At 43.7% G+C, this 16,094-nt stretch overlaps 1 pseudogene; it reads right to left on the bottom strand.

Moving 5' to 3' along the window:
* Nucleotides 1–1,491: 1,491 nt before the first annotated feature.
* On the bottom strand, nt 1,492–3,725 carry LOC147986893 (uncharacterized; annotated as a pseudogene).
* Nucleotides 3,726–16,094: the final 12,369 nt, after the last annotated feature.

Raw genomic sequence — 16,094 nt, forward strand, 5'->3', positions numbered from 1 at the left:
CTCTCTTAGTTTCCTGAAGGCAGACAATTGAGCACTGGGATTCTTCAGTTTTTTATCTGGATCATTGATTCCTCTGATATTCCAGTTCAATATAGTCCAATCTCTAGCCATATGTTATGTTCAGAGCCCAATAATGTGTACAGTGAGAATACATATGCCAGTGGAGAAAGCAGATGAAACTATTCAGATCTTGGTGAAACTGTGGACCAAGAAAAGTAACCCATGGTGCAACTGAACTGAGGATAATAGAGTCTGGCATATAGAAGCATAACAATCTCATAGCATCACTATTACACTGATCAAGATACCAATAGTACCACAGTGCCCACCAGATAAACTCTGTTCTTACAATCTGACAAGTACTTAAAACAGGGAGGGCTCAAAGAGTCTGAACATAAGAACAAAATGCCACCTTAGAGGCCATAACACAACTAGCTAAGAGACCACTACTGAGGATTGACTTCTTCAGCTATTGGGAGCTTGTTGAGTCCAGTCCAGTCTTGGGCCCCACCTTGGTAGCAGCGCTCCTGCTCTTCTTGTGCTTCTTGGAGAGCAGATCCTCAGAAGTATCACTAGCAGGCACCTTGCAAAACGCAGTATTAAGGTTTTTAGCTATCTTTGCAGGGATTGGTGGAGGTAAAGCATGACATGCCAAACATTTTCTATCTGTGCAGATGTTCTTTTTATAACCATTTGCCAATTTTTGTAGTCTGCAACTTCTCCTTACCTCAGACTCCACCATTGGAACTTTGTCCTTCCTCTTCTTGTTAGGAGCCCTTGAGGAAGATGTTGCTGCTGTCACTTTGGAAGATGAGATGAAAGGAGAGGTAAATTCCTGCTCTTCCCCACCCTGTTCAGTCACAGTGGCATTGGAAACAAAAGTTTCAGTAATTGGGCAGCTCTTAGGGACAGCAAAAAGGTAAAGTACTGAGACCACTAGACCCTTGTGTGATTATCTCCCAGACATAAGAATTCACAAACTTCTTGGCCCACTCAAATTTGTTAGGTGTGAGGAAAGTAACTGATAAGAAATTGACCCAATCAATAGGTACCTGAATGATGGTCTTGTCATTCTGCACAGGAGCAAAATATTCCTTCCAGGTCTCAGCTCCCTCCTGCCCTAGGAGCTCTGTCAGCTTAGTTTGGTCAGCTTCCTTAGAAGCCAGCACAGGATCAACATCTGGCACATCTAATTGCACAAGACGTGTAGTGATAATATTGTGTTGATTGCGGAAAGCAGGAATAGGGAAACCAGGAGGAGCAGACAAGTCTGAACAGTTATCATTAGAGGTTGCATCATTCATACTATTAAGATCTGTGGGGTTATTGAGCACAGGTTGATCCAGTGGCAGAGTTTCCTTCATCAGATGTTCTGTTTCAGTCCTCTGAGCTACAGAAGCAGATACCAGTAATGGAGCAGCACTGGTAGAGGGGGGCAAGTGTGCCAGCAACTCCATCTGCATGGGGTCCTCCTGTCTATCAACCACATTGTTATTGGGCTGCCACAGTAACAAATCCAAGCTCATATCCAAAATAGGCCGCCTTGGTAGTTGGGGGAATAGCAATCAACTGTGGGGGGTGGGCAGGTTCCATAGCAGGAATAGGCCCATCTGCCAAGTTTAAATCTAGAAGAAGGGGAGCCAAAGGCCCATTAGCTGAAGCACCAGAATTGGCACTGTTGTTAGATTGACCCATAGATAGGGTGAGGCTGCTGTGATCAATGTTGTCATTTACAGGCTGAACATCTTCTTCCATGGGTGCCATAAGATCATTGAGTTCCATAAATTCTCCAGGATGAAGTTCCTGGTCAATCATAGGTTCTGGCATAGCCCAGTGGCCCCAACCAGGTAACTCTTGTTCTTGCTCTGCATCTGCATCTGCATCCATATCTTCAGCATTATTCAGAGCCAGATTCAGGTTCAGATTAGGTCCTTGCTACTCATGCTGTTGAAGGGGTCCAAGGAAATGGTTATGCTGATTAGGATGAAAGTTCTCTTGAACAGGCATTGGATGTGGATTGCCATTGGGTTGAATTGGATCCTCATCATGTGGCTCCACACCTAGCACCTGCTGTTGAAGAATGACAACCGGGCACGTGAGTGAATCCTCCTTATCCCCATCCCCAAAGACAATACTCGCCAGAATATCTCTCATCTCCTCCACCTTAACTTTGACCATTTGACTGGCTCTAGTGCTCCTAACTCTGTCCCAACTGACAAACTTACCAAACATGCTAACTGCATTGTTAATCTCCTAAATGTTCCTCCTATCAAGAGGAAAACCGCATAAAAGAATCCAAACTTCTCTATTCAACGCCAATTTTCTCCAGTTTAATCCTCTATCATGTCGTTCAAAGATGACATGCACATCAGTGAACAAATGTGGGCTATTGGAGACCAGATCATCCCGATCAAAAGTGATGTTCATCTTAACATAGGCCTGACCGAAAGGGCAAGGGGCAATCTCTGAAAACCCCAATCTCCTATCTGTGAAGAAGTCAGAAAGTACCTCGCGCACGGTGTTGAACTGCACTGGTAGGTTTGGCATCGGCACAATCGCCCATTCCTCATGAAGTGGCGGCGGCGAAGCTGACAAAACCCGCACCCTGGCCGGATGGCCAGCAATCTGAATGCTATGGTGGTTCGGAGGGAGGAAGGGAGTGGGATTAAAAGGGAATGTGGCTATGGATGGAGCGATGTTGGACTGCAAGGTGGAAGTAGGGATTGCCGACGGCGAGCGATGGCTAGTGTCAGAGGTGAGTAGGGCCGTAGCTTGGAGACGCTGAGAAGCAGAATATGGAGAGGTAGAGTAAATGACACTGCCAACTCGGGAAGGTGTGGTGAGGTGATTAACGGGATTGCCCTGACCGGTCAGCAGATTTACTGTCCTTGCCATCCCATCCGCGAGAACAGTGGCGGCTTGCCTAGGAATGGGAAACGATTGGGGTGGGCAGTCAGATTAGACTCTGGCCGGGTTGGGCCTGGTCGGTAAGGTGGGCTGGGCTTTGGAGAAGCAATCTTTTGCTATATGGCCCTCCTTCTTGCAAGCATGGCATTTGATTCCGTTATTGCAAGTGGGCCGAGAATGACCGGACTCGAGGCAGCGAACACAGTAGGCCTCTTTAGTTTGAATAGGCGGTGTTCCCGCCCCATTGAATGCCCCCATTGAGTGATCATAATGACCACTACGGCCGGAACTAGTGTAATGATTCCCCGATGATGGCGCCCCATTTGTATTTGGATGAACAGCAACCGATCCAGGAACAGATGAGATCTGCGGGGCATAGATGGTGGGTGACCAAAGAGCTTGCATGTAAGATTTCCTTGGGTGGTGACTGAAAACGTGAGTCCATTCATCCTCTTTCTCTTGAACATATTGATCTAGTTCCCAACATGAATTTGGACCCCCATTCCCCCAAAGAAGAAAATTGACATTGAGGAGAGGCAGATTGATGTTACCTCCCTTAATAATGGAGAATCCCACTTCCTTGGATGAAACAGAGAATTTGAAAGACCAATTCTGTAGCAGCTTGACTTTAAATAACGAGGCTCTTCCTCCAAAACATGATAGGAGAATAGTGCTAACCGAATCTTCAGTGAGTCTGATGCGGGAACGAGTGAATTCGGCAACCAGAAGGAATTCCTCTTGATAGGGACTCCCCACTTATGCCAAACCTCCGCTGCAAAATCCTGGCCGCGATCAAAGTTGAGATCTGCGAGTGACATGATCGAGGATGGTGGTCGGAGTGAGATTTTGGACTGAGGCAGATGGTGCATACCGGGACCGGAGTGGGCACCGGCGACGACCGAGAGGGAGGTGGTTGAGGGCTGCAGAGTGGGTGTGCGCCGGGGCCAGAGTGGCCACCGGCGATGGCCGGGAGGGAGAGGGGCTAGGAGGGAGGGGCTACCGTCTCGCTGCTGACAGCCGAATTCTCTACTGCTGACAGTGCAAATTTTGGAATTATTATTTTACTTGATGTGGAAGAACGTGGTGTCTTATTTTGCTTCTGTCTTAATTATATAATAGATAGATATTATTATTCTCCCACTTACTTTCTTGAAACCACAAGCATCTTCGTTACCCATTGATGAAGTGAAACCCCTTTGACCATTCCATCAAAAACGAAGATTCCAACTCCATTTTGCTCTCTTCTGTCCATGGTTGGAACTCTGAAGTTTGCATACTTACTAGCATCCTCTGGACTGAAAAAATACTTTGGATTGTATCACATACAAGTCCTAGGTTGTATTTCCATTCCATGGAAATTCTTTTGTCATCCATGTTTCATATCTCACGTTTGAAATATGTATTAATTGCTAGTGCAACCCGAACTGACTTTAAGCATTGCTATGGTGAGACAATCTCATTGTAGTCAACTCCTTGAACTTGTTATTGCAACAAGTCAAGCTTAATGAATAAACCATTTTTATCCGTAACAGTTATATTCCCATTTCAATCCATTAGACTCTAAGTATTTCAGAGGGTTTATCAAGATTTAATCTTGAATCATTTCTAGAAACTATCTCGAATTATATTGGCATTTAGCCAATTCTGGAGCGAGGGCCCATCAACGCTTCCTTGTGTATCGTAGTTATACTGTTGTCTAACAACAATATCTCGTTTGCGCACCTGAGAGGTTTGCACGAGCGTTTCCTATGTTGTTCAGCTGCAAGTTCGAACGAAGTCCATACATCTCATATAGAGGCTTCTGCATCAGTCGCAGTAGGAAACTCTGGAATTACTTCCAAGGTTCCTTTACTTTGACATGATGATGAAGACACTTGTTATCTCGTCGAGTTGCACTTTCCTCCCACTCACCTTTTTGCAAGAAGTATTCTCTTTAAAAGCATACCGTTTTGTGGCAAAAACCTTTGCCTCGGTATAGTGGTGGGGGAATACCCAATTACTAGGGATAACCTACAAAGTAGAACTTGTCTGATTTGGAATAGGTCTGTAACCGTTTACACACGCACCATATTCCAAATGTTTAAGAAAAAATATAACATGGTTGGGCGTACCATACCATGGCGTCATTTCAACAGACCCGATGGAGCTCTTTTCAGTGTAGAAGCCGCAGTCTCTAAATCATTACTATTAAAAGGGATAATGGCAAATTGATTTATGTCATCTTTGATCTTACCATGTCATAAATGGTTCAATTACATCTTCACGGATTTTCCACTTGCAGTGGTGTTCCGGGAGGTGTAAGTTCTGAAACCCCTTTCACAAATCATCAGACATTCACTAAACTCGTAACTCAAATATTCCTTTCTGCAATCTAATTGCAAAAACATAATTTTCTTGTTACAATAATTTCCTCTTCATTTTGAAAACCTTTTGAATGATTTCAAAAGATCTAGACTTACGTCTCACAAAGAAAATATCCATATATCTACTTGAGTCATTTCCGAAGATAGATAAATCCACTACTTGCAACAAAATTTACTGAACTACACACATCAAAATGTATGATCACCAATAAGTTTGTTGCTCGTTCCTTATGGCATGTGAACGGTATTTCAGTCACTTCACTTTTTGGAGGAAAGTTGCATTGTCAGATGATTCAAAATCAAATGACTTCAAAATCCATCATAATGGAATTTTTCCATGCGGGTTTCTCTAATGTGACCAAATGCAGTGCCACACATGTGTGGTATTCTCATAGTCTTGGGACATTTAGCGTCAGTGTTATGGATGTGTCATTTTACCATCAATATTCATAACATATGTTCCATCTTGGATGGAAGCATGGCCCTTCATGTTATTCATAATACTGAACATGGATAAGTATATTTTTCGTTCTTGAACTCTTTCGATAGTATAGAATTCGTCCCTCAACTCCGAAACCACTGAAACCCAGTCCCTCAACTCTTTAAACCGGATACTTTTCATCCCTCGTGGTGCTTAAAGTTGTTTTGGTATGATGTAGACCCGGTTTTAACTAAAACCGTCCACGTGGACTGCTTTTCTGTGGCCTGATTCCGTCCCTCCCTCCCAGCCATGGCCGGCGGGACCTTGCTTCTTGACCACAGGCAGATTTTCTCGGTCCTGTTGTGTGCAGATGCGGACACTGACAGCGCTTCTTGCCCATTTCAGACTTTTCCCTCTGGTTGAATTTTGCCATGTTCTTGTTCTTGATTTGTCCCAATATTGCAAAACATCGCTGTCGCTCTCCTCAATTGGTGCCCTGTTCAAGCAGCAAGCCTGGCTCTTCGATGTGGCTGTGATTTCTGGTGTTTTCCTGATTCAGAATTCAGCTCTTCCCAAGCATTTTTATTTCTGGATCCGTGCAACAACTCGCCTTGCTGATTCAAATTTTGGCTTCCTTGTTTGGGGCGCTAGCCAAATAATTTTAGTGCATAATAAATATACTTTTTGTTCAATTCATGGAACTGACCACCAGATTTGTGCTCCTCTGTCTTTGATTTCTATTTGTTTGCAGAAACTGATGAAGTCACTTAGGTGACATGGCGGTCAAAACCAAGTTACATGGACGATTTTAGTCAAAACCGGGTCCATGTCATATCAAAACCACTTTAAGCGTTGTGAGGGACGAACAGTATCCGGTTTAAATAGTTGAGGGACTGAGTTTTAGTGGTTTCAGAGTTGAGGGACGAATTCTATACTATCGGAAGAGTTCGAGGGAGAAAAATATACTTATCCATACTGAACAACAATTGTTCTTTTATGAACAACCCTTTTGCAATAAACATTGTGCAATGGTCTAGAGTGTATGAAACTCTAAAATGAATTATGAAAGTAAACACATAGGTGATATATTAATATCATTATCCATAACATACATCTCATTCATAATGAAAGTATGGACCTTATGTTTATTCATAATACTGAACATCAAAAGTTCTCTTATGAACAACCTTCTTGCAAGACACCTTATGCAAAGGGCTAGAGTGTGTAAAGCTCTAAAATGAATTATGAAAGAAAATACATAGGTAATACAACAATGGAAGGTATAGTAACTTTTACTATGTTCCCAGCACGTATCAAAACCTCATTCCTGGCTAGTCTTTTAGGCCATAGTAGTTCTTACATCGATTCGCAATAGAATGCAATCGAGCGGGTATCTTTGTGATTAACTCACAATACCCAAGAATTAGTCATTAACATGTTTAACCATAATTCCCAAGAACTATATCTTTGACTAGCCTCCTATACATCAAAAACTTCTATGACATTCATACATGAGCTGGATATTCCAGTCTCCTTTCTTTCTGCCTTTATACTTCTAATAGTTTAACTTTTAGTATTTCTCCTACCCTCAGAAGAAGCACCCAACTTAAGAGTGGCATTAGCCCCGGACTTCCTTGGCGTGAAAGTTTCACTAACACTCTTTTGGACATTCCCTTTCTCTTTAAGTGGTTGTTTTATTCACCATCATCACATGACAGGCGTTCTTCTGGATCCCTCTCTAACAATCAAATGCCCAGTAAACACTTTACTAATCCTTTGCAAACAAACATTGCTTTGTTTTTATCTGAAAATGATATTCACTTCCATGAATATCACATAACTATCCCAAACTTTCGAAGTTCGGGTCTCATGGAAGAAAACATTTTGCACTTGAGTGTAACAGAATTCTAGCTTTTGGATCGAAGGACGAGAGTCACATCATGCATAGCATTTGCGGGAGGATACCGAAAGCATGCGATAGGACAAAGTCCTTCTCGGCACTCTTGAGGACAATCCTCACATTACATTACCAATCGTAAAGTTTTAACCAGATATTTAACAACTATTCAATTTCAATAGGGAAGGTGAGCCATTATACTACAACTATTATGCTAATCACACCTAGATGATGTTCAAAATTAATTGCACTGAGAATTAAACATGTTAATTCAACAGTGCGCTCCCACTCAAATCAATATCTCTCATAATAGATTTTGAGTGATACAAGATCCTCATTTAAATTCAACGCCATTCATGTGGACATCACTGATGACGAGAATTTCAATTGGTGGGCAAACATGCCGATGACATCTTTATGTGACTGCTGTTCATCTTTTGATGGGCATGTTCCGAGCTCAGGACGATCAAGCCAGGACATCAAGACAACCAAGTGAGCTTGCTACGAGGTCTGACCTCACCCGCCTCACACTTCTCTAATCGTTCGTACCCATGTGGACATGGTGCACCCCAAAAAGTTTGGTGCTGTGATGGTGCTACACATTGGAGAACACTAACTACTTGATATTTGTGTGAGAGATCGCCCTAATAAAAAGCGACTACCGCACAATCAAGAAGGGTGCATCATAAGGGATAAACATCTCAGGCAATTCATAATAGCATGATATGGTATAGCCCTTTCTGATGGAGCAGTCTTTCATTTCTTCGTCTTCGGCATTTGCATCGGTGTTCACCTTCGCGAAGATTGCCACAACCTTGTCGATGCACCAGATAATATTGCTATCTATATAGCTAATATAAATAAGTGCATTACTTAAGGTTGACATGCAGGTCATTAAAGTGACAATCATATGGATCCAGCCATCTTGCCGAATCATGACATGCAGTTCATGTTAATCAATTTACATCATATAGTCATCTCATACATAATCAAATTATTATGAGCACTGCTATACCACATCACATGCACATGCAAACCCTCCTGCAAAACCAAGTTAGATGCCTCTAATCGGTTCATGCAAAAACTTGTTTTTCATGGCTTCTAAGGTTTCGAAACAAACCGAAGCTACCAACGTCCATCATCAAGTATGATAATTCAAGTCGCTAGATTAACTTTGCGGGGTGTATGAAGCACGAGATAGTAAAATCTCGAACCCCATAATAATCTTTGTCATACGCATGACCCCATGCAGATCATATCTGCATTGCCCTTTCGTCTGCGAAACATCCATCTTTCACTACTACAAAAACAGCTATAGCCAATATGGACACTAATGGCGCACTGACATGTGGTGCGCCATTACTAAATACTAATGGCGCACCATGTGTTGGTGCACCATTAGCGTGCAAATACTAATGGCGCACCACACCCACGGTGCGCCATTAGTAATTTTTTTTTAATTTTTTCAAAACTACTAATGGCGCACCGTGGGATGGTGCGCCATTACTTACTAGTTCAACTAGTAATGGCGCACCACTCCCACGATGCGCCATTAGTAATTATGTTTCAAATTTTTTTTATTTTTATTTTTTAAACTACTAATGGCGCACGGTGGGAGTGGTGCGCCATTACTAGTTGAACTAGTAATGGCGCACCATCCCACGGTGCGCCATTAGTAATTTGGCCCAAACATTCCCCCGAATGCACCCCCCTGACCGCCTTTTCAGTTTCAAAAAAATAAAAGAAAATGATAGAAATGTCAAAAAAATAATAGAAAATAAGATTCCCATGTGATATGTGGTCTAGTTGTTAGCAAAATTTACAAACATGAATTTTCAAATTTTTTTGCAAAATCTCTCGAGAATTTGTAAAAATGGGCATAACTTTTGCATACGAACTCGGATGAAAAAGTTTTTTATATGAAAAATCATCTACTCGAAGAGTTACATCTGAATTTAACGGGGGAACCCTCGTTAAACATTTTCAAAATCCTCAAAAACCTAATAGAAAAAAGATACGGGGCTTTTAAGATCTGGAGAGGCAAAAAAATTCAAAAAATTCAAACTTACTAATGGCGCACCTGCCCCATGGTGCGCCATTACTATCTTCCTGCCTTCAAAATTCAAAATAAATCAAAAAAATAAAAAAAAAGTTACTAATGGCGCACCTGCCCATGGTGCGCCATTAGTATCTTCCCGCCTTCAAAATTGAAAATAAATCAAAAAAATAAATAAAAATTAGTAATGGCGCACCTGCCCACGGTGCGCCATTACTATGCCGTATATATGGTTGGGCGTGTCCTCTCCTCCTTACCTCTTCATTCTTCTCCTCCACTCCACCTCTCCTCCACTCCATCTCCTCCTCTCCTCCACTCCATCTTCCCTTCTCTCCTCCACCATACTACCCTCCTCTTCTCCGGCGACCTCCTCCTCCTCTCCGGCGAACTCCTCCTCCTCTCCGGCGACCTCCTCCTCCTCCTCTCCGGCAACCTCCTCCTCCCTCCTCTCCTCCCCTCCCCTCCCCTCACGGTTTCTCCTCCCTCCTCTCCGGTGAGCTCCTCCTCCCTCCTCTCCGGTGAGCTCCTCCTCCCTCATCTCCGGTCAGCTCCTCCTCCCTCCTCTCCGGTGAGCTCCTCCTACCTCCTCTCCTCCCATCCCCTCATGGTTTCTCCTTCCTCCTCTCCGATGCTCCGGTGAACTCCTCTCCGGCGACCTCCTCCTCTCCGGCGATGTAGGCGAGCGCCTCTCCGGTCACCTCCTCCTCCTCCTCCTCTCCGGTGAACTCCTCTCCGGCAACAAAATTTGAAATAATATCGTGCAAAAAAACAAGCAAAAAAACGAGCAAAAAATGGGAAAAAAATAGCAATGGCGCACGGTGGGGGTTAGACGGTGCGCCACTACTATTTTCCCACCTTCAAAATTCAAAAATACTAATGGCGCACCGTGGTCTATACTAATGGCGTACCAGTGGCCTATACTAATGGCGCACCGTGGCCTATACTAATGGTGCACCAGTGGTGCGCCATTAGTATACCAGATACTAATGGCGCACCAGTGGTGCGCCATTAGTATACCAGATACTAATGGCGCACCACTGGTGCGCCATTAGTAAAAAATACTAGTGGCGTGGTACTAGTGGCGCACCAGTAGTGCGCCATTAGTAGGCAAAACTGGTGCGCCACTAGTAGGCCTTTTCCTAGTAGTGTTTCTTTAACTATGGTGGAACCCAAAGAACTATTAGCACTTCGTTGATCTGTCAGTCAGCATACTCAAGAGCAGCATGAAAGGATCGTGGATTGCCAGAACTTTGTGAGATTCCACCATGCCGTCAAGATCAGGATTTATGCAAATTCAAGGGTAGCAACATGAACATCAGGTAACAGATTTCATTTGCTACCCGCACAAATAATTTTCAGTAATAGAACTCATCCACTACCTAATTATTTTGTGCAACACCCATACATCTTTATGTATTCTAGATCGCAACCTGCATCTACGCATAGCATGAATCATGATGCCACTGTAGGGTAACACATCAGAAAACAAAAATTTCTGACCTACGCACCAGCCTAGGACCACTATGGAGACTACATACAAGGTTTGATCTTTTTCGTTACTGACTCATAGCGCAGCAGAAGTAGAGTCGATGATGATCGGTGGTGTAGATCCCCGCAGCTAGGATTTACAACCTCCCAACCGTGAGGATGTACTCCCTCATCTGCCCCATGGACAGTCCTTCGGGAGGCGGTCAGACAGTCCCTCGGACAGTGTTGTGGACAGCCCTTCGGGAAGCACTCTCAAAACACGGATGATCACTCGGACAGCCCTTCAGGAGGACTCACAGAACTCGGACCGTCACTTGAACAGCCTTTCGGGAGGCACTCTCAAAACAGCCCTTCGGGCACAAAGATCAAAACTATGACCTCTCTATGGGGTTGCACACAAATGGTGTTGATACGTCCATTTTGCATCATGCTTTTATATCGATATTTATTGCATTATGAGATGTTATTACACATTATGTCACAATACTTATGCCTATTCTCTCTTATTTTACAATGTTTACATGAAGAGGGAGAATGTCGGCAGCTGGAATTCTAGGCTGGAAAATGAGCAAATATTAGAGACCTATTCTGCACAACTCCAAAAGTCCTGAAACTTCACGGAGGCACGTTTTGGTATATATAAACAATACTAGAGAAAGAATCAACCAGAGGGGGCCCACACCCTGGCCACGAGGGTGGGGGGCGCGCCCTACCCCTAGGCGCGCCCCCTGCCTCGTGGGCCCCCTAGCAGGCCTCCGGTGCCCATCTTTAGCTATATGAAGTATTTTACCCTGGAAAAAAAATCATATGCAAGCTTTCGGGAAGAAACACCGCCGCCACAAGGAGGAGCCTTGGCGGAACCAATCTAGGGCTCCGACGGAGCTGTTCTGCCGCTGAAACATCCCTCCGGGAGGGGGAAATCATCGCCATCGTCATCACCAACGATCCTCTCACCAGGAGGGGGTCAATCTCCATCAACATCTTCACCAGCACCATCTCCTCTCAAACCCTAATTCATCTCTTGTATCCAATCTTTGTCCCAAAACCTCAGATTGGTACCTGTGGGTTGCTAGTAGTGTTGATTACTCCTTGTAGTTGATGCGAGTTGGTTTATTTGGTTAAAGATCATATGTTCAGATCCTTAATGCATATTAATACCCCACTGATTATGAACATGAATATGATTTGTGAGTAGTTACGTTTGTTCCTGAGGACATGGGAGAAGTCTTGCTATAAGTAGTCATGTGAATTTGGTATTCGTTCGATATTTTGATGAGATGTATGTTGTCTTTCCTCTAGTGGTGTTATGTGAACGTCGACTACATGACACTTCACCATTATTTGGGCCTAGAGGAAGGCATTGGGAAGTAATAAGTAGATGATGGGTTGCTAGAGTGACAGAAGCTTAAACCCTAGTTTATGAGTTGCTTCATAAGGGGCTGATTTGGATCCAAATGTTTCATGCTATGGTTAGGTTTACCTTAATACTTCTTTTGTAGTTGCGGATGCTTGCAATAGGGGTTAATCATAAGTGGGATGCTTGTCCAAGAAACAGCAGTACCCAAGCACCGGTCTACCCACATACCATATTATCAAAGTAACGAACGCGAATCATATGAGCGTGATGAAAACTAGCTTGACGATAATTCCCATGTGTCCTCGGGAGCGCTTGTTACTATGGGCCATCTTGTTACTATATAAGAGTTTGTCCAGGCTTGTCCTTTGCTATAAAAAGGAATGGGCCATCTTGCTGCACCTTATTTACTTTCATTACTCGTTACCCGTTACAAATTACCTTATCACAAAACTATCTGTTATCAATAATTTTAGTGCTTGCAGAGAATACCTTACTGAAAACCGCTTGTCATTTCCTTCTGCTCCTTGTTGGGTTCGACACTCTTACTTATCGAAAGGACTACGATAGATCCCCTATACTTGTGGGTCATTAAGACTCTTTTCTGGCGCCGTTGTCGGGGAGTGAAGCGTCTTTGGTAAGTGGAATTTGGTAAGGAAAAATTTATATAGTGTGCTGAAATTTACTGTCACTTGTTACTATGGAACACAGTCCTTTGAGGGACTTGTTCAGGGTATCTTAACCCCGACCAGTGGAGAAAAGAGTTGCTCCTCAACCTACTGAACCTACTGAAAATGTTCACTTTGAAATTCCTTTGGGTGTGATAGAGAAACTGCTAGCTAATCCTTTCATAGGTGATGGAACATTACATCCCGATTTGCACCTAATCTATGTGGATGAAGTTTGTGGATTATTTAAGCTTGCAAGTATGCCCGAAGATGTTATCAAGAAGAAGGTCTTCCCTTTATCTTTTAAGGGAAAGGCATTGACATGGTTTAGGCTATGTGATGATATGGGATCATGGAACTACAACTGATTGAAATTGAAATTTCATCATAAGTTTTTGAAGGAAATATGCCCTAGAGGTAATAATAAAGTTATTATTTATTTCCTTATATCATGATAAATGTTTATTATTCATGCTAGAATTATATTAACCGGGAACATGATACATATGTGAATACATAGACAAACAGAGTGTCACTAGTATGCCTCTACTTGAAGAGCTCATAGATAGAAGATAGTTATGTTTCCTAACCATAGACAAAGAGTTGTCATTTGATTAATGAGATCACATCATTAGGAGAATGATGCGATTGACTTTACACATTCCGTTAGCTTAGCACTCGATCGTTTAGTATGTTGCTATTGCTTTCTTCATGACTTATACATGTTCCTATGACTATAAGATTATGCAACTCCCGTTTACCAGAGGAACACTTTGTGTGCTACCAAACATCACAACGTAACTGGGTGATTATAAAGGTGCTCTACAGGTGTCTCCGAAGGTACTTGTTGGGTTGGCGTATTTCAAGATTAGGATTTGTCACTCTGATTGTCGGAGAGGTATTTCTGGGCCCTCTCGGTAATGCACATCACTTAAGCCTTGCAGGCATTGCAACTAATGAGTTAGTTGCGAGATGATGTTTTACGAAACGAGTAAAGAGACTTGCCGGTAACGAGATTGAACTAGGTATTGAGATACCGACGATCGAATCTCGGGCATGTAACATACCGATGACAAAGGGAACAACGTATGTTGTTATGTGGTCTGACCGATAAAGATCTTCGTAGAATATGTGGGATCCAATATGAGAATCCAGGTTCCGCTATTGGTTATTGACCGAAGACGTGTCTCGGTCATGTCTACATAGTTCTCGAACCCGTAGGGTCCGCACGCATAATGTTTCGATGACAGTTATATCATGAGTTTATATGTTTTGATGTACCAAAGGTTGTTCAGATTCCCGGATGTGATCACAGACATGACGAGGAGCCTCGAAATGGTCGAGACATGAATATTGATATATTGGAAGCCTATGTTTGGATATCGGAAGTGTTCCGGGTGAAATCGGGATTTTACCGGAGTACCGGGAGGTTACCGGAACCCCCCGGGAGCTTAATGGGCCATAGTGGGCCTTGTGGATAAGAGGAGAGGCGGCTAGGGCAGGGCCGCGCACCCCTCCCCGTAGTCCGAACAGGACAAGGAGAGGGGGGCGGCGCCCCCCTTTTCCTTCCTCTCTCCCTCCTCTTTCCCCCTCCTCTCCTAGACCAACAAGGAAAAGGGAGGGAGTCCTACTCCCGATAGGAGTAGGACTCCTCCTGGCGCGCCCCCTCTAGGCCGGCCGCACCTCCCCCATTGCTCCTTTATATACGGGGGCAGGGGGGCACCCTAGAGACACAACAATTGATCGTTTGATCTTTTAGCCGTGTGCGGTGCCCCCCTCCACCATAGTCCACCTCGATAATATTGTAGCGGTGCTTAGGCGAAGCCCTGCATCGGTAGAACATCATCATTGTCACCACGCCGTCGTGCTGATGAAACTCTCCCTCAACACTCGGCTGGATCGAAGTTCGAGGGACGTCATCAGGCTGAACGTGTGCTGAACTCGGAGGTGTCATGCATTCGGTACTTGATCGGTCGGATCATGAAGACGTACGACTACATCAACCGCGTTGTGCTAACGCTTCCGCTTTCATTCTACAAGGGTACGTGGACAACACTCTCCCCTCTCATTGCTATGCATCACCATGATGTTGCGTGTGCGTAGGAATTTTTTGAAATTACTTCGTTCACCAACAGTGGCATCAGAGCCAGGTTTTATGCGTAGATGTCATATGCACGAGTAGAACACAAGTGAGTTGTGGGCGATATAAGTCATACTGCTTACCGGCATGTCATACTTTGGTTTGGCGGTATTGTTGGATGAAGCGGCCCAGACCGACATTACGCGTACGCTTATGCGAGACTGGTTCTACCGACGTGCTTTGCACACAGGTGGCTGGCGGGTGTCAGTTTCTCCAACTTTAGTTGAACCGAGTGTGGCTTCGCCCGGTCCTTGCGAAGGTTAAAACTTCACCAACTTGACAAACTATCATTGTTGTTTTGATGTGTAGGTAAGAACGGTTCTTGCTAAGCCCGTAACAGCCACGTAAAATTTGCAACAACAAAGTAGAGGACGTCTAACTTATTTTGCAGGGCATGTTGTGATGTGATATGGTCAAGACATGATGCTGAATTTTATTGTATGAGATGATCATGTTTTGTAACCAAGTTATCGGCAACTGGCAAGAGCCATATGGTTGTCATTTTATTGTATGCAATGCAATCGCCCTGTAATGCTTTACTTTATCACTAAGCGGTAGCAATAGTTGTAGAAGCATAATATTGGCGAGACGACAACGGTGCTACGATGGAGATCAAGGTGTCACGCCGGTGACGATGGTGATCATGACGGTGCTTCGGAGATGGAGATCACAAGCACAAGATGATGATGGCCATATCATATCACTTTATATTGATTGCATGTGATGTTTATCTTTTATGCATCTTATCTTGCTTTGAATGATGGTAGCATTATAAGATGATCCCTCACTAAATTATCAAA

The sequence above is a fragment of the Triticum urartu genome, chromosome 2A (assembly GCF_056163025.1).
Source record: "Triticum urartu cultivar PI428250 chromosome 2A, HENAU_Tu73, whole genome shotgun sequence".
Lineage (NCBI taxonomy): Eukaryota > Viridiplantae > Streptophyta > Magnoliopsida > Poales > Poaceae > Triticum > Triticum urartu.